At 40.7% G+C, this 24,172-nt stretch overlaps 1 long non-coding RNA gene across 4 annotated transcripts in view; it reads left to right on the top strand.

Moving 5' to 3' along the window:
• Window positions 1–24,172, top strand: part of LOC139591082 (uncharacterized) — a 59,258-nt gene that overhangs the window by 4,886 nt on the left and 30,200 nt on the right. For 3 of the 4 annotated variants that reach the window (XR_011679551.1, XR_011679554.1, XR_011679552.1), the window contains 5 exons: window positions 48–88; window positions 2,399–2,488; window positions 4,948–5,077; window positions 6,112–6,231; window positions 6,441–8,712. This is a non-coding gene — a long non-coding RNA (uncharacterized lncRNA). Of the gene's footprint in view, window positions 1–47; window positions 89–2,398; window positions 2,489–4,947; window positions 5,078–6,111; window positions 6,232–6,440; window positions 8,713–24,172 lie in introns of those variants that run through there. The other variant, XR_011679553.1, reaches the window with a different exon arrangement.

Below are 24,172 nucleotides of genomic sequence, written 5' to 3'. Positions count from 1 at the left end.
AATAGCTGTGCTCCAATTAGTGGCTTTGTACTCTATCTGGTTTACAGGACTTAAAACCAGGGCTAAACTCAAGAAGGAGAAAGAGAAGGTAAGATTTTGTGCACAGAGCTTTCCTATCTTCTTATAGTGTTTTTTATTCCTATACTTCCTTTGTTTTAAATTATTTTACTCTGTCAATCATATGTACATCAAGACAGTCTTAGGTTTTCTACCAGCGCAGCTTTATGCCTCCACATGGATCCACTGAAGGATAGAGCTGAATGTTCGCACCCTACAGCATGGGTTTTGCCAGGGAGATGTCCTCTGTATGAGAGTAAATGGCAAAAGGTTTTCCCCCAAATCATCTTTAGCATTAATGGTAAGTGGCATATGCAGAGATGGAAGCTTAAATGTACTACGTTCCCATGTGCATCTATTCAGTCCCACTACAGTTGCCATAATTCACTCAACAATTGATTGTTAATTTACTTTAATACACATGTCTGGACCTGATAAATAGTGAGAAAGTAAGTATGTGATAGGCTATCCAACCTTCTTCATATAGATGAAGAAATACTACAGAGTATACTCCCTGAACACAGTGCTGTATTCTGTTTTTCAATTCATAGTGTTGTAAATTTGTCAGCCTAATGGGACATTTGGTAAGATGTTTTCCTTTTAAAGTGCTTAATGGAAGTAGGTACTACATTGATCCAAAATCTAGTCTAACATTTCATATAGTGGGATCTGGAATTGTGTCATTAGCTGCATAGGAGTTAAGTAGTCTTTAGTTCTTCTCTTTATTTTAGACTGAATTTTGCCAACCTGATACTCAACCTGTTTATATGTGGATGAAATCAGTATGCAGTCTGGCCACCAAATTCCAAGGTCATATTGTATTTTCATAAAGTGTAAACACAAGTGGATGTGGAAAGTAGGCAGAACACACAGCCAAACTTTTATCTTCTTTCTCTCTTTCCCCAAAATGGAAGGACTGTGGCAGTGGGGATGAAATAGCTGCACTAGGATAGACCCAATGGCTCTCAGGCCAGTAACATGTTTTTTGACAAGTGAGACATTGACAGAATGAGATCCTTGCAGATATCTGGTGATTATTCCCTAAAATATTCCCTGGCAGTCACTAATTTTCAGGTCAAGTGCTTCTTAAGCAGAAGCGATGACTCTATATTTAGCACCACTGATGGATTTTTCTTCCCTGAAAGGATAAAGTGAACTCAGTTACTCAGTATGATGGGTGGGAAACTTTGGAAACAGTTCACAGTGTGAACATTGATGATCAATCTTATGAGCTCTTGAATGGTGGAGGTTTGAGTCAAACAAGGCTGATACTAGGTTTGGTTTGGCCACCAGTCAGAAAAATTTGTGTTTAAAGGCCAAGAGCCAGATGGGTAACAAAATGCCCAGTCAATAAAAACCCTTCTCTGAAAGAAATGTGGAAATGGCGAGGTGGCATTTTTTAGACTTTGAAATGACTAAAAAATGGCATTTTTTAGACTTTGAAATACGTCTTTTCTGAATTGAATTGTGATGTGACGAACATCTGCCTTGCACATAAACCTGGTTATGACACCAGGTTGGCATTTTTGCTACTGCTTAAATAAGGGTTAGCCCTGATTTCTCCAGCCTCACAGTGCTGTTTAGGAAAGGTACCATTTTCCCTAGAACTGTTTAAAGCAGTGAAACTGAAATACTCTGGGAGGTGCTGAGCTGGGGGACAATTGCACAAGATGAAGACTTGTAAAATCAGTAAACTTAGGACTTTGCAAGGCACCCATAAAAACACCCTCCACAGAAATAAACTCCTTGAGAGTGCAAAGAGTCACAGGAACCCCTCTGAACCATTAAATGCTTTTAAAAATCTTTTTGCTACCCCATGTAATCATGTCCCACCTACAAGTCCAGGATGGACAATGTAGAGCTCAGACAATGCACCTCCAGCCCTGAACACATATTGATTTGTGCTGCTGCAGCTCAGTGCTTATAGCCCAGGCGTTTCCCTGCCCCTTTGTGTTACATCCAGGTACTAGGTTTCCTCTGAGAAGAATTGCATTTATTCCAACAAAAGCTATCAATCTGTGACATTGTTTATAATAGGGAGAAAAAGTCAACATCAGAAATCTTTCCTGTACCATATATTACCTTTGAGATTTATCAAAGCTTGGATTTCTCTGAGGGTTGACAGTAAGATGACAGAATAAGCTGTCTTTTTTTTTTTTGGGGGGGGGGTGTATTTTGTTTGTTTGTTTTTATTTTTCTTGTTGTTTGTTTATTGGTTCCATGTGTATGGAAAGACTCTGTAAATAATAATCACCAATGCAGGCCAGTACAATAATTAGACACTTATCCTACTTGCTATAACCATCTTTTGAAGTGGTGTTTTCCTCCCTGATTAATACAGGGGCACTGGTGCTGCTGGAAGAAAGAAGTCAGAAGTTTAGAGCATGTTGGTTGTGTACTTAGTGAACTTCTGCTGCAGGGAAACGTCAAGGTCAGAACATGATTGAAGAACCTTCTTCCTCTCTTGAAGTCGCTGTTCCTGTATGATATTGTTTTCCACTGTAGAAGGTTCTCTTAAAAATGAGGTTGAGATCCCTAAAGAAATTGCTTCAATCAGCAACAGTGCTTAATGACTGTTAATGGGAAGTGAAGATAGGATAGTAAGTGTTACTTTGATTAATAAGAGAACTGCAGAGAATTTAAATTGTGCCACTGATGGATTATTTTCTTCAAGCTTGATAAGCGCTTCTCATTTGTTCTTAAATTTGGTCAATACTGTTAAAGACAGCAAAATGAAGTATAATTAATTCTATTACTGCTACTCAGACCCAGAGTTACTGGGAGACAGATTGCAATGCAGACAACAACGTTAGGTAACACTTTTGACAGGTTTATCATATGAGGACCTGTCAGCCCTCAAAAGTAAAGAACATTTTCTCCTCCTTGGGTAGAAACTGCACAGCACCAGCTGCCTTTCTTAGCATGTGTCAGTCTATTTGACTTGGCTGCAGAAACATTTGCAGGAAAGAAAGCAGATGATTCTGAAGTATGCAGACAAAGCAAACAGCTCCAGCTACTCCCTCCCCTGATATATGGGGATAATGTTGTTGGATTTTGGGTATATTACTACAGGTTTGCAGTAGTAGCCCTTTCAAAAGTAGCTGGGATTTCTTGAGTCCAGTACTGCAGTATTTAGCCCTGTGAAAATTTAAGGTATTAGAAGATTTTGGAGGGAAGGGTGGCATGAGTTTTTTCCACTCCAAGATAATATAACATTTTATTTGCAGATGCTGTGTCTTTTGAAATTAACCCCTCCATACACTATTAGGATCCAGTGACTGAGGCATTATCCCAATACTACTTTCCCAAAGATACTTTTTGTTCCATAATCATGTGTGTTTCTTACTGGTCTTGAAATCCAGCATGTGTATACACTATGGATTCATATGGCTTGTTTAATAAATAATGACATTATAGCAGCGCCTAAACACTACAGCTAGGCCCTAGTTATGTCAGAGATTGGCAAACATTGTTATCTTCCCTCAGAAAAGCTCTCTCACATGTCCTGAAGGGAAGCTTTCCTTCCCTTGGAGCAGCGAGTCACAGAGATCTGCAGAGGTCTCTCTCCAGTCACGTGTGTTTGTGCATCTCAGCACAGTGGGATGTGATCCTACTGAGGCTGGAAAATGTTGATCATGGCTCTTTAATGAGAAGGTGGCATGGAATTTGTGCTGGTGTTCATTTACGTTATCATTATGCAGGATACCTATTTGCATGATACAATAAGCAGGGAAAATATACTGAGAAAGGCAGTTTATTCAGAGACCTTTGTGTCACTTCTGAAATCAGATTTTAGCGAAAGGTGATCAGCAGCTCATCCATTCTGCCGTCGCAGAAGAAATCTGGGCTATGTGCAAAGGAATAGGGAAAATGTTCCCTGCTTTCATTAGCAGGAGCTGCAATTACTGCTTAATTTAACAGACTCTGCCTACTTCAAAGTCCATGCTTCTCCAATCCTGACTGCAGAAAGTCATTGTGTGAGTTATTTCAAATTAATTTGGAACCAGAGTGTGTTGGCTAATAGTATAGTTATAAAATCAGTGAAGGTCTAATTCTGTTATTAAAAATGTAAAGCTTATGTATTATGAATAAAGAGTTCATTCTCTTCCAAGGATATTCCATAAACATAATTTCTAAAAGTACTGCAAACACAGAAAATGTATTTCAGGCATGAATTTAGGGGCAATGGTCTGTACTCTGGAGTAAAAAAATACATTAAAAGCCTAGGGTGGAAGGTCATGTTTAAAACTTACAAGCAGAGAACAAAAACCAGTGACAATTCCTTTGCCTCTGAAAGCCCCTGTTTATAGCTCTGCTGACATTTTGTGCAGCAAAGGAAGCAACTGGAACATCTTTCATTCACTCGACTTGTTTGCAAATGCTTGAGGGTGGCTTATAGGGAATGTGGTGGCCTGACTGAATCATTCCTTCATTGATACTTTTTTTGCAGATAACCTGGCTAAACATTGACCCTAATTACCAGGCACCCTTTAATTCTACAGGGAAGAATGTCAAGGGTGTCATAATCCTGGCGAGAAAAGTGATGGCACCCAGCATATAAAAAATAGCCATGTCAGAGTACTGATGGTCTTTGTTCTTAAGGCAGCTGCAGAGTGGTGTGTGTGTGCCCAGTACACACAATGCATTACACAGGTTTTAAGGAGAACACAATTAGTTCCAACCAGAAGCCCTGTGCATCATTCCTCTTTTTACAGAGGACCATTTGTCTAGATGGACCAGCAAGTTTATAACAGCATCATATGGCATCATATATTGCCTCTAATGCACCAAAGAAACGTTAAATTTTGTGTATAATCTGTTGAGCTAACCAGTGATTTGAGGCCAAATAAACCTTTCTCCTTTCCAAATTTTTCTGTTATTCCATTTTAGTATCTGTCATCTTGATGCAAATCCCCACACATGCCTGTGTGTATTTGGTTTTTGCCACTGTTCTGCTGTACAGCCCAATGGAAATTATGCTGGATAACTTGCTGCAGAGTTGATTCATGGTGGAAGAAAGGTAGGTCTTATATTCCCCTTTACAACAACTGTCCTCCAGAATTAAGGGAGGATATTTGAAGGATTGTGGTGCTGTTAATGTACTTTTCTGAAGGTACTTTAATAGTGTCTGGTTTGTCATAAGCTAAGCTAAGCCTTTGATAATGAAAGAGAGCCTTGCATGTAAGAGAGAGCCCTGATTAAGAGAGGAGTACAGTTTGTTAGAGTTATGTGGGTACTTGAATATCATATAAGTTTATTAAATCATATAAAATTTCAATTTACACCACAGTATTCTAGAAATGTGGAGCACACAAAGCTAATAAGTATGCCATTTTCTTTCATATATGGATTGTGTTGTTGATTGTGTTAAAGCTGCCATTTTCAGAAGCAAGATTATTTATGCTAGAATAGTAATTTCCTGTCTAACAGTTAAATTTTGTGGAAGTTAATTACAGATTGAAATAAAATGAATGTTGTATAAAAGCTAGTAAAATGCCAATATAGTGTTATATATTGTTGGGATGGAGAGGATATATGCATGTCTTTATATAGTACAGACATGTGTACTCATATTTGAGTCTCTGTTCATTGTGAAATTAGTTTTTTGGAAACAGAGTGACACTGTCCTGATCCCGTATGTCTAGGCTTTGTTCTGTTGCAGGGAGGTGAAGCTACTTGTTTTTAGGCCTTGTTTTCTATATCATCTCTCTAATTTGCATTATGGATTATAGTGGATTTCATAATGTTTGCAAAGTCAAGACGCAAAGTCAGTCCAAGTTCATTTTTCCCACTGGTATCAAATCTTAGTATTTGTACTTTTCTAAGTGTTCTCAGTTAAATGAGGTTGATGGTATCCCAGTTTATTTTCTGTTGTTTCACCCTACCTATTCTTTAGGAGATCATAAATTATTTCTTCTTAGCATATCAGAAAACACTCAGGACATGCCTGAAGCTTGTGCTACTGCAACTGTATTGCAAATTGCTCAATGGGCTACTTTTTGGGGGGGAGTTTGCTTCCTGAGGAAGAAAATATCTTTATTTCTTTTTTGCCAGATGACCAATCTGAGTTTCAACTTTTCCTGTCTGCTCCCTTCTGGCTTCTATTGTCACTTCTATTGTATTTTACCATCATTCACAAGACTTGGCAAGAATATCCCAAGTACAGTGAGTGAGGTGAGTGGTACTGTCCTATGAATAGTTAAGAACTAGGAAAGGAGTAAAGCATCCTCTTTTGGGTAAAAATGAATTAAAATAAACAGAGAGGGTGACAGTTCATGAAAGGCATGTTTGGAAATGCTGTTTTGAAATTGGGGAAAGTTGGAGTGGACTTGGATGGAGGAAGGGATTGTCAGCAGTCTTGGACATAATTTTCTTTATTTCAGTTGCGTTCAGTGGAGTTCTGGCATCTGTTGGGTTGGAGTTCTGGTCCCACATGGGATGACAGAGAAGAAAAAGCCATGAAGAAAATATGGTCAAAATTTCGAGAGTAGTTGGGTGGTTTTGCTGCCACACTGTATGAATTCAGCAGGTGGGAGAAACTACAGAGCAGCAGAAATTTCTCTCCCCATCCTGTTGTCCCACGTGTGCAGCCCTCTCCTGCTGGTCCTTCCTTTTGCCTTGTTCTGGTACCACCATCACTTATTTGTAGGGAAACTGGGACTTTGTGTCAGAGCTCCTCAAGATTTTACAACCCCCTAAGTCCTGCAGACATCCAGAGTACAAATTATCACCGTGATCAGCAGGAAGCAAACTGTAGAGGGAACAGAAATCCCTCTGTTTGGATGCTGCATAGTCACTCTTGTCTGGAGACATCATTTTCTTGCTGCTTTATTGCCAGTCCTGCCCTTAGCTGTGGGTCATCTTCACAGGCACACTGTAAGGCACTCAAACTTTGTAGTGCTTTTAAACTGATGAGGGTGCAGTGGAGCAGCTTGGGATTCATCACAAAGGGCTTTAGCCAGTCATTTATGGCTTGTGCTTCATAAAGAATATCTCTTTTTGTGTAGCCTGACCACCATTTTGGAGCAGGCTTGAGAATGTTATCACAATTGGCTTGCTAGGTGAAAGGCTTTTCTATTTAGCTTTTAATAGAGCAAAAGTGACTCTAAATTTGTTAATATTCTTTAGGTTATATAGGACAAATTACAGATAAGTGAATAAGTAATGAAATTTGTAATGAGAATTTCTCAAGTATGAAATGTTGGCGCAAATTAATTGCGGGATTTTACAGCTATTATAGTTTATATCATAAATGCAAAAATGACTAGGGCTTTTTAATTACAGCAGGAACGCACTAAATTTTTATGGAGTGCCATTTTGTTAAAGAGGTGCTTTAAGCATTAAGAGCAAATGCCATCCGTAACAGTGAGCCCAGATATCTGTGCCACATCAAATAAATATGTTATTGCTATGAAATTGTTCCTTAGATACTGTAACTGACACAAAGACTAATGAGAAGTCTCTTTGCACACCTTCAGTTTGCCATACCTTTTTCTGCTGGTCATTCTTTTTCTTAATTACTGTGTGTTTGCAAAGGGTCAGAGCAAATCCCTTGGAAAAATACAGGGCTTTTTAAGTTACCCTTCAAAGCAGCACTGTGAATAGCAAAATGTTGGTGTCTCAGTAGAAGTTAACATTATTGTGGAAGGGAGGAGGGAGGATGGCTGGATGCTAATTCTTATTAAATATTTGATGTGCAGAGAAATCTAATACAGTGGAAACTCAAAGAAATCTCATTACTTGGTGGAATACATTGCATACTAAGATAGAGATGACTCAGACTCAAAAACTAGCCGGCAGATTTAGTAAGGAAGCATATCTGAAGCAATGTCCTGCTGTTCTTTTCCATTTAAATAAGAAATCTACATATCGTCTGCTACCTTGCTTATCTAGACCATTTTCAGAGCCAAGAATATGTTTCTAAAATGTCATTGCATGCTGTATTCCTCCCTGGTGATGTTTTAAGCTTTCCCCCTCCTCTTTTCACACTGCTGCTCTCACAGCTGGCTGGCTGGACAGCAGTAGGTGCCACAGATATTCCTCTGCTTGCATGTAGCTCTGAGGGTCCCCCTGAGCCTCTCCTTCCCCAGCCAATAAATATGTTCCACTCTGAGGCTGATGGTTTTGCTTAAGCACGTGAGACTGCAAACTCACATCCTTTTTCAGTGCCTCTTCAAACACACACCGTGTCACAGACTGCTTCCCCAGTTAAGGTCTCTAATCCATCACTCACAATTCCTTAAGGGGATTAATTAATTTTAAAAATGGTTGTGTTTCTAGGTATGCTAAACGTCCTCCCTCAAGGACAAATGCTCATCTCTTCATTTGCACATCTCTCTTGATTTGTCTTATTGGAGTGGCCGGCACTATGCCTCGTATTACACGATCCCAAACCCATGCTTGGGAGGAATTGTAAATGAGCAGATCGTCAGAGAGCTCGCTCATAATTAGCTGGTACCCTTTTCCTGAAGGTGAGGCTCACTGCAGTGGACGTGGCATGCAAATGTGCTGCTGTCGCATTCAGGGTTGGGTAGGGCAGTTTGAGAAAACATGCTCTGACAAGGCACTGAGCTGGCATTAGGAGTGCTGGATTTCACCCTAAACTCTGGCACTGGCTGGACTAATGTGCCCTTTTTGACCTCACAACTCGTTTCATTATCTGCAGGTTTTTAATGTGATTTGATTTGTCATCCACGTCCCAAAACTGTGATAGAAGCACTGACAGAATGACTGGCTGTCACTGTGCTTCTGTCCCTGAGACACGTGCAGAAGAAGTTGGAGAACATTTCCTTTGCCAGATCAAGGCTTTGACCTGAGTTTTTACTCATTCTTCTGTCTTCTAGACTGAGAAATCTATCACCAAGAAAGTACAAATAAGTCTCACTTTTGCATTTGAATGCTTCAGCACTCCCAGTGGGATGGGAATCTGAGATAAATTTATACAAGTTTAACTTGGTGATAATAGGGCAAGAAAATCTAACCTGGGAAAAAGAGGTGAACATCTATGTCCTACGCCTCACAGAGTTACAGGGATCTCTGTATGGTCACTTTTGACAGAGAGGAGTATTCCTATGCCTCTTGGATTGCTAGCACATCTAATCACCCAGATATTCATCAGTCTTCTGCTGGTGCTCTGGCCTGACCAGTTGCACAAGGGCTCCACAGCTAGTATTTGTTTCAGCTGATCCTTGTCCTACTCCCCATTTCTGTGAATTATGCAGGAGCTACAGTCTCAGTTAACTCCCCCATCCTATTTCGACAATGTGGATTGGGTAAATGCTGCCTATCCCGTTTCTCCTGCCTTATCAATCTCATTCCTGCATTCTTGTTTCAAGGCTTGGTGACAAACTCCCCAACTTGCTTGTTTTGTGCTTGTGAAAACAACTCAAGGTTTTTTAATTCTCACCCCTAAAGTTATTTTTCTGAAAGGTTTTTTTCAGCAATATGTCATTGCTTCTCTAACTGAATTTCCTGTAGCCATTCCTCAACTTCTCTTCTTGTTCTGGGTTTCTTGATTGCAAAAAAACCCAAAACAAAACCAAACCAACCAACCAAGCAACCAACCAAGCAACCAAACTAAAACACACACACACACACACACAAAAAAAAAAAAAAACAAACCAAACCAAAACAAACCAAACCAAACAAAAAAAACTAAAAAAACCCAACAAAAAAACCCAAAAAACCAAAAAAACAAACCACAAAAACAACAAGAGAGAGAAAAAACAAAATCACATCAAGTGTTGATTATCTCCCGGTAGGGGTAGGGTGTAAAGAAGGGCTAGGGTGTAAGGAACAGCTGAAGTTTCTGGAGGGATGACCAGCGCCTCTGACTGAACATGGTCTGGGCTGGCTGTACTGGGCAGCCAGGGAGGTTGTACCTGCTTCAAATAAATCCTATTTGAAGGACTTTTCTGCTCTTTTCTGCAGTGTGAGACATGTAATATGACAATACAATAAGATCCTGCAACAACAGGGTTAGGATTAATCTAGCTGAGTAAGAGAAAGAAGCTAAGCAATAGGAGTACAACTAAACAAAAGTCACACCAAGATTACATTTGTGTATGCACTCACCATTGCTGGAAAAATGTACCTCATCAGACAGCTCTTGAAGGATCTTGCACCTCTCCATATGGTACAAGAAAAAAATACATGTTCTTGCAAATGACATTAAAATAGGAAGAAGAGATGTTTGCTGAAATGCTCTCTTTGTAAATGAAGGGGTTTATGTTTACACAAAAACCACTCTTGGAAAAAAGTAATTTTGCTAATGAGATATTGCCATATCTCATGGGGAGATTTTCATTGCTAAGGCACTGTTTCAGATCCAGCACAGAGCTACAATAAAATGCAATAGCAACTGTCTCAAAGGAGTTAATGGCTGAGCTGGCTCTCCAGTAGCAGGGTCTGTGCAGCACACCCACCACAGAAGGTGACAAAGATGCACAGTGTCAAAATGACCAGTGGTGCTGCATGAGCAGCTCAAGTCATGAGAAGTGAGACCTCAGTGCTCCCTCACAGAAATTCGGTGCTATTACTGAAAGTCCAGGGTGTTGTGCACATATCTCTGGTTTTGTATCTGAAGTAGCTACACGGACTTGCTGCTAATGAGGGAGCTAGCATGCCCCAGAGGCCTCTAATTGCCAATAGGTTTTCCTCAGGAGTTGTGGGATCACCCAGCTAGTTATAACAGACTAGATGGCCCCCCATGTGCCAGAGCCACCAGAGGTACAGCTCTGGGATGGCTCTGCTGACTTGCAGATGTGTTGTGATGAATGTGAGAGGTTTTTAGTACAGCTATCCCAGTCTCAAACTGACTTGGTTTCCTTGCTTTGGCTACCTGTGCTAACACAAAGCCTTGAAACTTTAACCAGATGTGTTTGATCAGACTGATCTCTTTCCCTGGCCAACCTTGGCTGGCCACATTAGAGAAGTTAAGGACCAAGTTGGTTTGGCCATTAAACCATTGAGCTCCTGGACAGGCTTCCAGTACTCTGAGAAGTATCAAATATTAACATTTGTTCTACTGCTGCCTTGCTGAGCTGTTCTGTGGAGAACCCTCTCAACACAGCTGCTGGTGTCTTTCATAGGTACCAATTAAATTTTTATATGATGTTTTATAACCATAAATATACTCTACAGACTTGCACATAATTCCTCTGCTACTTTAACTGCTTTTCAAAGCCCTTTTCAGCAGGCTTATCTTTGTTTTGCTTGTGCTGATTAAAAGGCAAGATATATTTTTAATAGGGTAAGTAGTACCAGAGAGCACACTTCACATAAAAGAAAGAGAAATGCAGTCAAACCTTTGTTATCCAAGTTGAGTCAAAGACATTGAATTAATTCAGCTAACCGAGGTTTCAAATAATTAATGGGATTTTCAGGCTACTGAATACATCAGGGACTCTGAGTTTGTTCTGGGCAAACAAGATTTTTTAATGATGAAAACTCTGGTTGCAGGTAAGAAAACAGCAAGTGAGAAAATTCTATAAAAAACTTTAGAAGGCTAAAAATCAGAATTTGAAATTAAGGAATTCTCTGGAAGTGTTTCTGAGACTCAATGGGCCAAAACTAGCATGGAAGCAGTCAAAACAGAGCAGTGCCATCCATCTGGGCAGGCCTCATCCTGAATCTACCAGCATGACCGAATAGTTCCACAGAGATGCTGGTTTCTTGCAAAGACTGTTCCACTTTTTTCTTTCCTTTTTTTTTTTTTCCCCTGTGCAGCTTATTCCTCTCCCTGGATTGTTTTTTCCCCACAAATAACCCTTAATTGTTTGTTTTCCCTGCAAAGAGTGAAGAGAGCCATATTGCACCATAAAAGTAATGTCATGTGGATTCCCATCTCATCAACTCTCCATGACTTCTGAGTCATGCCTGGGTAGTTTTCAAGCGTGACTACAAAATTAGAAGACATTTCACAGAAGTCCTGATGATTTTTTGGAAAGAGGGTGCATTTTTCCATATAATATGGGCACTCTATGATTAAGGGGTGTATGAGGGGATCTCCATTCATTGCTAGAGATCAGAGGAGATCTGGAGCTGGTAATGACTACCAAGGAGGACACAGACCTGATGCATTGTTTTGGAAAGGGTGTAGGATCACCTTTTTCCAGTCTGTCAGTGTAGGGTGGTCACAACAGCTTACCAAGAGACCACAGTGGCCTGGGAAAGCAAAGATGGCTATGACAGTGGGAGCAGCTGATGTGTAGAGATGAACTGTATCAGGGTAAGGAAATCAGTGGTTCCAAAATGATGAAGTGGTCTTTAATTGTCCACATCTCAATGCCTAGGGGAGTACTGCCAGGGAAAGTAGAACAGACGGAAATGCTGCTGACATTATAATAATGTGCTGCATGTGAAACCACTGCAGAAATAGTTAAGCGATGCCTTTGCCAAGGCCACAGAGTGAAATGTTACTACACCATGGGGTGGATTAAAATATGCATTTTCTCCTAATTGAGCACAGCGGACTCAGCTGGAGGTCCTGTCAGGAGAAGAGGAATAATTTGTCACAGCAAGAAATGTATAACTTGACAGAGCATCTATTAGACAGTACAGTAAAAAATAAAGTAGGACTTTTGCAGCTTTTCTTTATGCTCCAATCTCTTTGGCATAGGCACCCACATGCTGTAAATGCATTTCAGACTCCTTGGCAATAGACCAGCCTGGTTGTACCAGGCTCACTACGCTCATGGCTGTCATATCATGACGACAAGAAGGTTAAAATCTTTCTGGTTAGAGTGGGTGATGCTCAGAAGCCCGAACTTTATTTCTGGTCACTGTATTGCAGCACTTCACAGAATCCCACACCAAATCTAAGGGTCATCTCCCAGAACTGTGTGCCACAGAAGCAACCTGTCACATCCATCCATGAGGCTGTGTGGCAGCTAAAGCCAAGTAACTTCTATTCAGGCACATGCTCTTTATCTCCCTGAAAGGAAGAGCTCTGACTGACAGGGTAATTCATCATTTACCTGATGCACGAAGAAGTCGCCTGAAGGAGCAGAGCCACACACATTATTTTCACACTGGGGGAAGTGTATGCCCTGTGTGACATCCAATGTTTTTAAAAGTTTCTGTTACCCTAAAAAAGAATTTCTGGGTTCTCTAGGCAGATGTTATTTGGAATATTTGTCACACACTATAGCATGTTGTAGTGACACAATGGGCAGCCATTTCCAGCACAGGTGTACCAGTTGTAGGAGGAGCAAATGGACTGGGAAAATCCCAGTGGCACTGGGAGGTAGCAGTGGCAAGATCAAAGGACTGGTATAGGATTGCAAAGGACTGCCATGCATTGCATGAGTAGTGCAGATCACTGCTGCCCACATAATTTGCTTTTCAGTGAGATCACAGGTCTACTCTCAGCTCTGGGATACTGCCTGAATAATTCCTGCCCACCACATTAAGTGAGCCTGGTGCTCTTTAGTGCCTTCACCAACCCCAGCCCCAGAGAGTTTAGCATGGAAAACTGACTCAGGCTTTACAGGTCATCCCAGATCCTTCCCAGACAGACCAGGCATGCCATAGTGACAGAAGATGGTCTTAGATGGTGTTTGCCCTGGCTACAGCCAGGCATATTTTGATTCTTGCACTTGGCCATGGATTCCGAATTGCCAGGAGGAAGTCTGAATGCACCCTGCATTCCACAGTGATAGAGGCAGCTGCTCTTACACATTGTTGAGCTTGGTGTGAAAAGTAGTTGAGGCCCAAAACTGTGCTTTAAAAAAAATTCTGTACTTATTCCAGCTGCATTCAGAAATCTGGGTCAAAGCTCTATGCCTCCTTGCTTTAGTCACTGTACAAACACAGTATAAACACCATCCCTGCCCCAAAACAATACAGGGGCTAATGGTCACTCTCAGTGTGTGTCATTTCTCCTGTCTGCACTTAGAGAACAGTGCTGGGATTGTGTTCTGGGAAATTTGTGCTGTCTCTTCCTGTTTGCATATTTGTTCTGCAAAGTCCAGCTTTAAGTTCTTACTTTTCTTAAGCATCATAGAATTGTTTGGGTTGGAAGGGATATTAAAGATCATCTTGTTTCAACCTCCCTGCTGTGGGAAGGGATACCTCCCATTAAGACTAGGTTGCTTAAAATCCCATCTAAACTGAAGGAGGAAAGAGGACGTCCACAGGTTCTCTGGGCAACCTAATCCAGTGCTTTACCACCCTCACAGTAAAGGATTTCTTTCTAATTTCTAATCTAAACCTACCCTCTTTCAGCTTAAAGCCATTACCCTTTGTCCTATCACTACATGCCTTTACTGGGATAATCAATATGTACATTTCTTCACCTTTCTTTACTTGTGTTTTGCTCCTCTCCCACTTCTGCCAAGCCTACTCTCTCCAAGGCCATCTAAGATTCACTATGGAAAATATATAAAAGCTTATGCAGATCCTATAGTCAAAATTAGTTTGGTATGGTCAGATTTGGTATGGTTTATGGTCCTGTTGACATCTGGATAAGTAAATGCCCAGACGGAAGATGTGGAACGAAGCGCTTCCTCACATGCAATGCCATGCAAAGTAAAACAGATATGCTGAACTCCTTTGCAGTGACATGGGACAGGGTAGGCTCATAGACTGCACAGATCTTTCCAGCATAAGCCAGCTGCAGTCTGTCTTGGGGGGGATATGCTGCTTTTTGCTGAGCAGATCTTGTAAAATTGAGTTACACTGGGATTGCTGGAATAGAGGGCCAGTGAAAAACACCCCAACAGCAATATTTGTCTTTGTTTGTCCATGCATTTATTTCTTTTGATTCGTATGTCCCATGTGTTTCTTTGGCAGGATGTCCCACAGAGTCTTACACATCTGTACTTCTGTCTTGCACTTCTTGACATTAGGTAAGTTTTTCTTTGCTAATCAGCTCTTTCTTTTGGTGTCTTTTCTCATCCCTTTTTGTGAGGGAATATTTGTCCTCCTCCACAATGATTTTTCCCCCTTGCTGTATATAGCAAGGGTGGGATAGTGTTGGAAATTCATTGGAATCTTTTGTACCTTTGAGGTCAAATCCTTGCTACTTTCAGATTCTAGAGGTCTTAAGATTTTACCTTCTGTCTTGATGGATATTTTATGTTCAAAATCATAGATCGTGGGTCTAGGCCTGTTTCTGTCCTTCTGCTTATTTAAGATTGAATCAACTCATGGTCATTTAGACCAAACTTCTATGCTACAAGCAGCTAGCTTGAAGTGTTTTGTTGCTTATCAGAACTGTAGCTGATGTGATGTTGCTCTAGAGCCAGGGACTACTTGCTGTAGAAATGTGTCCCTTTCATGCAAGGATAGTTTGTCCTACTGTATTTGGAAGCATTGCTTGCTGCAGGGTGAATTTGAAATTCTTCTAATGATGTGTTTCCTTAGTTTCTGGAAGCAAGATGCTGATCTCCAGCCATAAAAAAATCCAGCCATTAAAGGGAGTGGCAGACACTATTTTAATTCCCATAGATTGTCTTTTTCAGGCTTTCCAAAAGTGATTTTTGACTCTGCCTCTTTCTGGGTCTTAGTGAAGCAATCAATTCTTATTTCTTTTCAGTCTACTTCATCAGTTAATGAGCATTGCTACCTCAGTGCCTTTTACCTTTTCTTCTTTTTTAAATAATGCATATCTTTCAATGCCTGTGTTTGAGGCAAGATTACTATTCCAATGTGTTTCTACTGTTCTTGTAATATCCTTTTCTTTTGTTCTGCACCAGAGATTCTCATTCCTATATGTATCTGGTCTTAATGCACAGCATTTCTCTTGATTTTTTTTGTTTTAATCCAGTTTTAAATAGCAAATTTCATTAAATGTATCACACAAACATTTATTCTTCTCTTCAATATTATTCCCGTATTCTCTTGCTGCCTATTCCTCTCCCCTTCCGTGTCCTATTACCCATTACAATAATCTCATTTATCTGATTTTCCTTTTTTTGCCTTGCATTAGAATCAGGCATGGAGACTGAATATCCCAACCCTCTCCCCTTTGTTTCATGTTTAAAGCTTTCATCAGTCATACAACTGTGATCCTAAGAGTTCTCCACAGGGAGTTCATTCCTGAGAGTAGTCCTCACACTGTGAACCCCTTTTCCCTGAACCTTGTTCATAGTACTGGCCCACAAGCTCATCCTACTTCTTGAGTCCTGCCTTTGCTCTTTGCCTGCTGAAAGACCCATGTGATTTCATTCATTTCTGCATTTTCGCCTGGAAGCCATCCCTGATGGCCTCTAATGTGACTGTGGCAGTGCCATGAAGAACAGCTGGTCAGTTGTCCTTCTTTCTAATCAGGATCTTGTCCAGCCCTACTGCACACCCCTGCCAGCAGCCATTCTCTTGTCGAAATCTGATTTTGACCATGGTCTTCCAAATTTCTCCAGCCTATTGGGGCTGCTCTCATAATTTTTCTCCTCCCTTCTTCCAGTAGAGCAATCCTGTGTCTCTTTGCTCTCTATTAACTGGTCTTTTCCTCATTTTTTGATTCCTTGGTCTCACTTTCCACATGCACCATCACCTAATGATCTGCCTTTTGAGTATCTTGCTCAGGACTTATGTGGTGCCTGACATCTCTTGTTTTCATCTCTTGTTTAAACACCCACTTGAGATCCACCCACATCACAATATCCCAATCCCAACCTGCCAGAGTTTTGGAAAATTGATCTGTGGTCTCTTTTTCCTAACACAGGCCAAAACTGCATCCCCTTTCCAGCAAGTAGGAGACATTTACCCACAGAACTGCAGTTATGAAGCCAAGGGCAAAACTGGGCTACTCAGCTGGGAATGCACTTCAGAGACGTGTTGGTGGATGGGCTGGTGGGGAGTTTCATACACTTTCCCTTTGCTGTGCTAATTGTTTTAGTGCTAGCAGGAATAAAAGTAGTAAAAGTTTATTTTAGACACTAAATCAAACAAATGTGTTATAGGCACAGATGAGGAATTAAAAAATCTAGTAATACATCTTGAAAATGTTTTAAAAAATATTCCGCTTAGTGCCATTTCAGGGTATGAATTCTTTTATGGATTTATGTTGCCTTCTGTTATTAAGCACATTTGCTTGATTCTAAGAAGCCTGGTTTTGATTCCTCTGAGCCTATTATCTGTTGCCAGCATCACTACAGTGCACAGTAGAGGAGGGAGGTCTCATGTCCAAAACTTGAAGCTATTATTTTGGGTAGAAGTAGCAGTGAATCCTAATCCCATTTGTATATTTCTACAAAAATGAAACTAAACACAGAAGAAATACTGACAGAAGACATGCATGCAAGAGGACAGATCTACAAAAATAACCCCCCAAAACCAAACCAAACTCATCACTTGAAGTGACAGTGTCAAAATATTGACAATGTGGTAAATATTACATGCATCTTAAGAACCAACAAAATGTTTTGCAACTTTTTCCTTTCCCTATGTTTTTTCTTTCTAGTGTTTTTACTTTCTTCCCTCTTCTTTCCTCTTTCCTCTTACTCTCCACTTGCAACACTAAGCAGTTTGGTTGTTTGAGAATTGTTTTCTCTTATCTTTCTGCTTGTGCATGTGTGTATTTCTAAATGGGTAGCTCTCACTTTATGCCACACTTGAATTACATAAAGAAAAGAAGTTGTCCTACTTAAAGGAGCACAAAAGGATTTTGCAATGGAAGTATTTGAAGAGGGATATGTCAAATTAAATAAAGACCATTGTTAAATGCTTTTTTCTCTGGTGTAGTTTCAGTTCTGAGGAGAATCTAAATTTAGACTCTGAGCAGTAGGTATGGTTTCATATTGTACAGAGTCCTACATCTGAAAGAAAGATTTGTGTTGAGGAACTGGCCTAAAGAGCTTTTAGAAAAATACTGAGTACTTTGTTTCTATTGTTCAAGGATATGTTTTCTGTTGTGTTTTGTCATGGTGCTGACCTTTAATGGATGGGAAAGGATACATCAAATGACACCTCTAAGTCAAGCAGCTTTTCCTGGTGCAGTCTGGTAGTGATTCCAAGCCAGCTGAAGTTCATATGCAATGGAACGCTCTTTTTGCACAAGTGAGGACCAGGGTGGCCTGGTCTTGGTGTACCTGCAGTAATTACATGGAAAATTTCCACCCTATGTCATCTTCTGTCTGTGTCCAGTGATCGTCTAAGACTGAGAACTCTGGAGGTTGATGCCTTTAAAGAGAGCAATTCATGGGATCTGTGATATTTTAGACAAGCTGTCTACTTATGCAGAAACCAGCATCTCTTGCTCAAAAGGCAAATAAAAAACCAGCAGAGAGCATCTAAGCGCTGGGCCCTGCACCTGGGTCACAACTACCCTGAGCAGTTACAGGCTGGGGACACAGTGGCTGCAGAAAAGGGAAAAGGGCCTGGGGGTGCGGGTTGACAGCAGCTGAACGTGTGCCCAGGTGCCAAGAAGGCCAGTGACATCCCAGCTTGTATCAGAAACAGTGTGGCCAGCAGGACTGTGGAGCCAAGGGCAGAGACAAAGTGCCTTGAATCCTTGTCTCCAGGGCTACTGTGCTTCATTTCTGTGGGCTGCCTGGGCAGCGAGGGGGCTGCGTGCTCAGGAGGGACCCATGAAGCTGTGTAGGAGGATGGATTCTCTTTCTGAGCTGTTCTTAGGGACAATCTACATATCATTAAAACTCCTGTGCCATCTGAATGCATAGCGGTACTTTATCAACTAAAACTTTATTTAATCAGTTGATTTAATTATGAGCTAGTTAATTGAAAAATTCATGGTACAAGTTCTGAAGGTCAAAATACTCAGAAGTTCAAAGAAGACTGGAGCATTTGTTTCACTCGAGCTGAGACACGCAGTGCTGAGTTACAGAAATCTGCTCTGATTCAAACTGGCAAACTGATCTTGGGACTAAACAACTGAATTACAAAACAAGAAGACAATTCACTTGCATTCATGAGGTGTGAATGTATCTACTGCCAGCTGTGGTTAGTCTGTGATTGATTTATCTGTGTGCTGTGGTTTCCAAAAGACTCAAGTAGTAACTACTCTTGCAGAAATGCCTTTAGCACTGTCCTGTCAACCCTTTTAGTCCTCTCAGGGACGTGCCCAAGTCTGAGTGAAGTGCTGGATTGCTTGATTGGCAGACTGCTGTTCTCCCTGGATGGGAGACACATGCTGAGGGCAACAAGAACTCAAGATTCCCACCTCTGGCTCACTGTGTTTCACTGCTGCAGGAAGGCTTTTTAAGAAGTTGCAGAGGCCAAGTGAAATATCTGGTTAATAATTTGGAAATAACTTGGATTTATGAACCACTAGGTATGGCAAACACTGGTTCCCCACCCCACCTAGCACAACAGAGACAGGGACCACTAAGACCTTGAGATCCCTATTTTGGACTGGAAGTCATGTATATATCTGCTGGATATTTACATCCCTATAAAATACTAAACAGCAAAAACTGTACTCAAAAGTCAGTGAGTTTTGGGCAGCTAAGGGCATCTGAAAATCCCAAACCTTCAGTACAAGTCCTCTGTATGCTACTGTTTGTCCAAAATGTACAATCAGTGCAGGTTGAAATCAGCATCCTTGTGTTCACATCTTTTCAGGTTTTGTTTTTTCATCCTTTTGTTATCAAATTTTGCCATTCTTATCTAGCTCTCCAGAGCACTAGCCTGGGTTCATCTGGAAAAAAGTAGAATGGTAAAGAAAATAAGCAAAGGACGAAGCATATGAAAAACAAAGACAAAAAGCTTTCATACATATAGGTGAATACTTGTCTTTGAGGGATACTGCCTGTAGGAAGAGTGAAATGAATAAATAATAACCATATAGTCATTTAATACTGTTAAAGACTGCCTAGGAGACTGTCTTTCTGAGACTGCACTTCAGAGACTTTCCCTTTATTGTTGTTTACTGGAAGACTCATTTTTTTCTCTTGTTGACCTGCACTTATAGCACACAAATCCCCCAGACAGTGAGCAGGAATGAGCCATTGCTAGGCTCTCACTGCTGAGAGATGTGCTGGGAAACCTGAGGGTCTGCAAGAGTGCTCTAAGGATGGGTTTCTTACCTGCTGCTGTGCCATTAGGAGTGTGAGCTATACCGCAGAGCAGCTCAGAGAGGTTTTCCTCTCCTTGGGTTTCCAGTTAGAAGCTGTCATGATGCTGGCACAAATCCAACAAGACTTGGTAGGAACATGGAAAACTTGCACCAAGGTCCACCTATTGCTTTTGGGGATACTTTTGCCCCTATGTGCTCAAACTTTGCAGAACTCTCTGTGTTTCAAAATCATCCCTTCAGAGTTGTAAACATGAATCAGGCTGTTTTTAACATTACTTTTGGGGATTTATTAACAATCCCCACTCATTTTTTTCAGCATGGCTGTGCCAAACAATCAGCACAGTCCTGTCAGTAGTGTCCCAGCACCTAACCTGCTACAGCCCCAGGCCCTGTGACACAGAAGATACAGATTCCAAGCATGGTTCTTAATGTGGGTGTTGTGGGATCCCAGGAAAAATACATGAACTTCTTTTCTCCCTAATCCATCCAGAACCTCCCCTCAACATCAAAGGATGCTGTATTGGGCAGGCACTGTCTGCAGTTTTGACAGATTGTTCTTACCTGCCATCCAACACTAAAAATGGGAACCTCTGGTCTCTGCTGTGTCATTTCTGAGAATTGGCCTAGTGAGGCAGCAGAAAGAAAAGAACAAAATAACAGTAACACAGTGAAATGACTTTCACATTTTGCTCAGGTTTCCTGTCTCTCATTATAGGCTTTTATGAGAAGTGCAAAGCATGTGAAAATTTAGAATGCATTATTTGAAACAATAGTGAGTCTAGGTAATAAGGTACTGCATGCCCAAAAGCAAGGAAAATAATTGTTTTTCAATCTATTGTTGTATTTATCACTCCTGGGATGAACATGCAGCTAATACATATTTCAAATATAAGTTCAAAATATTAATGTGCAACCAAGCAAAGGTTATTTCTCACTCTTCATCTGTTTCTAGTGAGGTTATATTGTTGTTTTTCTGCATTGTGTTTTTGCATTATCTTAATAAATGATTAGTTGTGAGATATTATTTCCCTTTAAAACATATGACAGCAAAACAAGTTTTTAATAAAGTGCTTTGAAAAAGCAACAAACTGAAAAAACCCTGGACAATAGCTCAAATTGGTAATGAACTGAATATGCCTCTAATTATATTGAATTTACAAGTAATAGGATGAAGCAACATTAGAAATTACTTCTGACTGAAATTCAGTGCCTTAAGGCTGAGATGGTTTCTCTCAAACTTCCAGAGGCTGAATAAAATTGCTGTATCAGTATTTGTTTCAAATATCTGTCACTTCAAATCTCAAAATGAAGGACGGTGGGCTAAACCTTCCTGAAAACATATACTCCAATAAATGTGTGACAAAACCTAAGTGTTTTCTCAAGGCAAGATTTATTTTTGGACTTCAGTTTACCCAGTACATGCAACATTTGGTGTGAGTTGGTCTGGCTGTATACAGTAGCAGGCTCAGTGCACATTTAAAGTCGCATTTTTAAACTTGTATTCAGCTGTGTCAATCTAGATGAGGCTCATCATAGGACTCAATCTCTGTGTCCCATGTCAGCAATTTAGGACTCAATCTTAATCTTTGTATGAAGTCATTGTGTATCAAATGTGTAAATAATTAATGTGCTGTGTATGGAAGCACAGATTAATTCCTTTAATAACAAAAATCCATAGATTATTAAATAGAGGTTGGTCAGCAAAGTGACCTTTTATCTTTTTTTTTTTTTTTCAGTGACCTTGAATTAAATCCAGCACTAGCCAGAATGACCATTAATCATTTTAATCAGATTGCAGAGTGAATTACCAAGTGAAGTCAGTTGAGTCATCTCAGTTTACTTTCTGCAGGGAAGAGGCACTGGGTTTGTATCACCAAACAACACAATAGGCCCATGATTGGTTTCTGCAGGTCAAGGCTGATAGGTATTTGTGGAGCAGCTTGGACCTTGTCTTTCTGCAGTGCTCTTGAATCCACTGCAGATAAAGAAAGGATTTTTTCTCCCAGCATGGGTAACTTCAGGTTTTGTGCCATAAATAGATTTTCAAATGTCTTACAGATAAAAGTATGGGGAAAGGATTTGTTTGCAGGTCGAGCAGTGTAAACAAGACTGTCTCACAGTTTCCTCTGGAGTTTAAATATGTTTGTGTACTTCAGAGAAGGAAAATACAGGTTTCACTCCTACCTCTGTGGCTGCTGCTACTCAGCTGCTACTAGCACGCTGTGAATGAAAACACAACAGGAGAGAAAATATTAAAAGACATTTAAAAACTTGTCAGACCAGCTATTACGTTAAGTAACATTCACTATAACCTCAGCTTCATGGATCAGCTTTCCTGATGAGATCACAGCAGGTTAATGCAGGAGAGAGGCAGAACCAGAATCCAAGTCAGAAATGGAGAAGTCCATCATAACAAGGAACAGCAGAGAGTTTCTAACACAGTGAAGCTATGTTCATCAGATATATATCACTTCTTCCATGCTGAGGACAATATTTTGGCAGTACTACAGAGGATGAAAAGGATGATTTGTACAAATAATCACAGTCAGTATCTTGATTCTTGTGTGGTGTGAATGATGAAAAATTAAAAGTGTTTTCAGGATCTCTCTTTTGGGGACTTCAGCTTATTGGTTCAAGCTAGAATGTGCCACTCCTGTGAAATCCAAGATCTCTTGTCAGAGAAAACTGCTGACTCAAAACAGAAAAATGCTAGCAGGAATAGCAAAACTGCTGCCCAGGAATCATGTATCTGTGGTAACATTTTTCACAAAACATAGGCAGGAAAGCAGTTCTCTTATCACTTCCAAAGTGCTTCCAAACTCTCTAAGAAAATATTACAGCATCTGTTTTATAGGCTTTATCTACAGCAGAAATGAACTGCCACCTTCCTGCTGACATCTCTCGCGCCTTCAAGGCTGCATTCCCCTTTCCCAACTCTTCCAGGTGACAAACCTTTGGGCTTGTGCAGTTGTGTGGTGATGCATCAGTCCTGCAACAGTCCACATGTGGGGACTGGTTGATATGATTTATCCTCAGCTTACCAGGTTTCACCTATCTGAGCTGTCACCTCATGTTTCACCACCAACACATCTGCGTGTCAAGCATTTGCGTAGCGTTGGGCACCCACAACTGTAACCTGAACAGAAAAGGGGGTGCTATTGCACGAAGGACATGATGGTTGAGTGGGCTGCCTGTCTAGGAAAGGACCCTGAGGAAGCTTTATGAGACACACACTAGTAGAATCTCTCAAAAATGTTTTCTAACAACGGTCATAGATATTTTTTACAGGAAGTGCTTATACTAATTGCAGTGTGGGTTTTTTTCCCATTTTTTTAGTACCTAACCCTCCCACAGGCCTATGAGTTTTCTTTCTCATTTCAAAATGAAAGCTTTTAAGATAATTTCTCCTTATCTTCTGATGTTCATCCCATCTTAAAAGGATTTCATCTCACCATATCTTGTAAGAACAACTTTTTCTTGTTGCCTTTCTTTGCCATCCCGACTGTCACCTCAGCAACAGTGATAACTCACATCCTACACCTGTTACAAACATCACCCAAACATATAAAGAGTGTTGTGAGGAATAAAGGATTCTGGCTGACACAAAATTATTTGAAAGCCACCTCAAATAGCCGTGCACTACCTCTGTGTGGCCACAGGGCAATCTGTGGTAGGGCTGTTTCCCATCTCTGCTGAACTGGGCACAACAGAGACCCAAAATTCTGTAGCTATGTTCTGTCAGTGAAGGCACTTCCTTATCTTTTTTGAAGTCAAGATGAAATGGAAGTAGGACACACAAATCAGGCAAAAGACCTATCAGAAGGGAAGAATGGAGTGGAGTCACAAGTTTGACAAAAGCAGGGAGAAGCTGGATAAGTCAGCCTAGAGCCCCACTCTGGGAAAGAAGATGCTCTCTCTGCTCATTGGGTAGCAATGGGTGAGCTTCGAAAGATGTACTGCTGGGGATGGGTACAGGGCTCCAGGCTCCTGCTCTTACAAGGGTCACTGGACCAAGGGCTTGAACTCCCTAAAAGAGTGTTCAGGGACCATGAGAGGTTTGCATTCCTGGAAACTCCATGGATTTGTTAGAGGTAAGTGATGGGACAGCGCTGACCTAGTCTGTCCCCAATCTTTTCC

Source organism: Agelaius tricolor, unplaced genomic scaffold, assembly GCF_023055355.1.
Source record: "Agelaius tricolor isolate 1412-34295 unplaced genomic scaffold, bAgeTri1.0.p SCAF_6, whole genome shotgun sequence".
Taxonomy (NCBI): Eukaryota; Metazoa; Chordata; class Aves; order Passeriformes; family Icteridae; genus Agelaius; species Agelaius tricolor.
The sequence above is the reverse complement of the archived record's forward strand: the minus strand, read 5'-3'. Positions and strand labels throughout refer to the sequence as shown.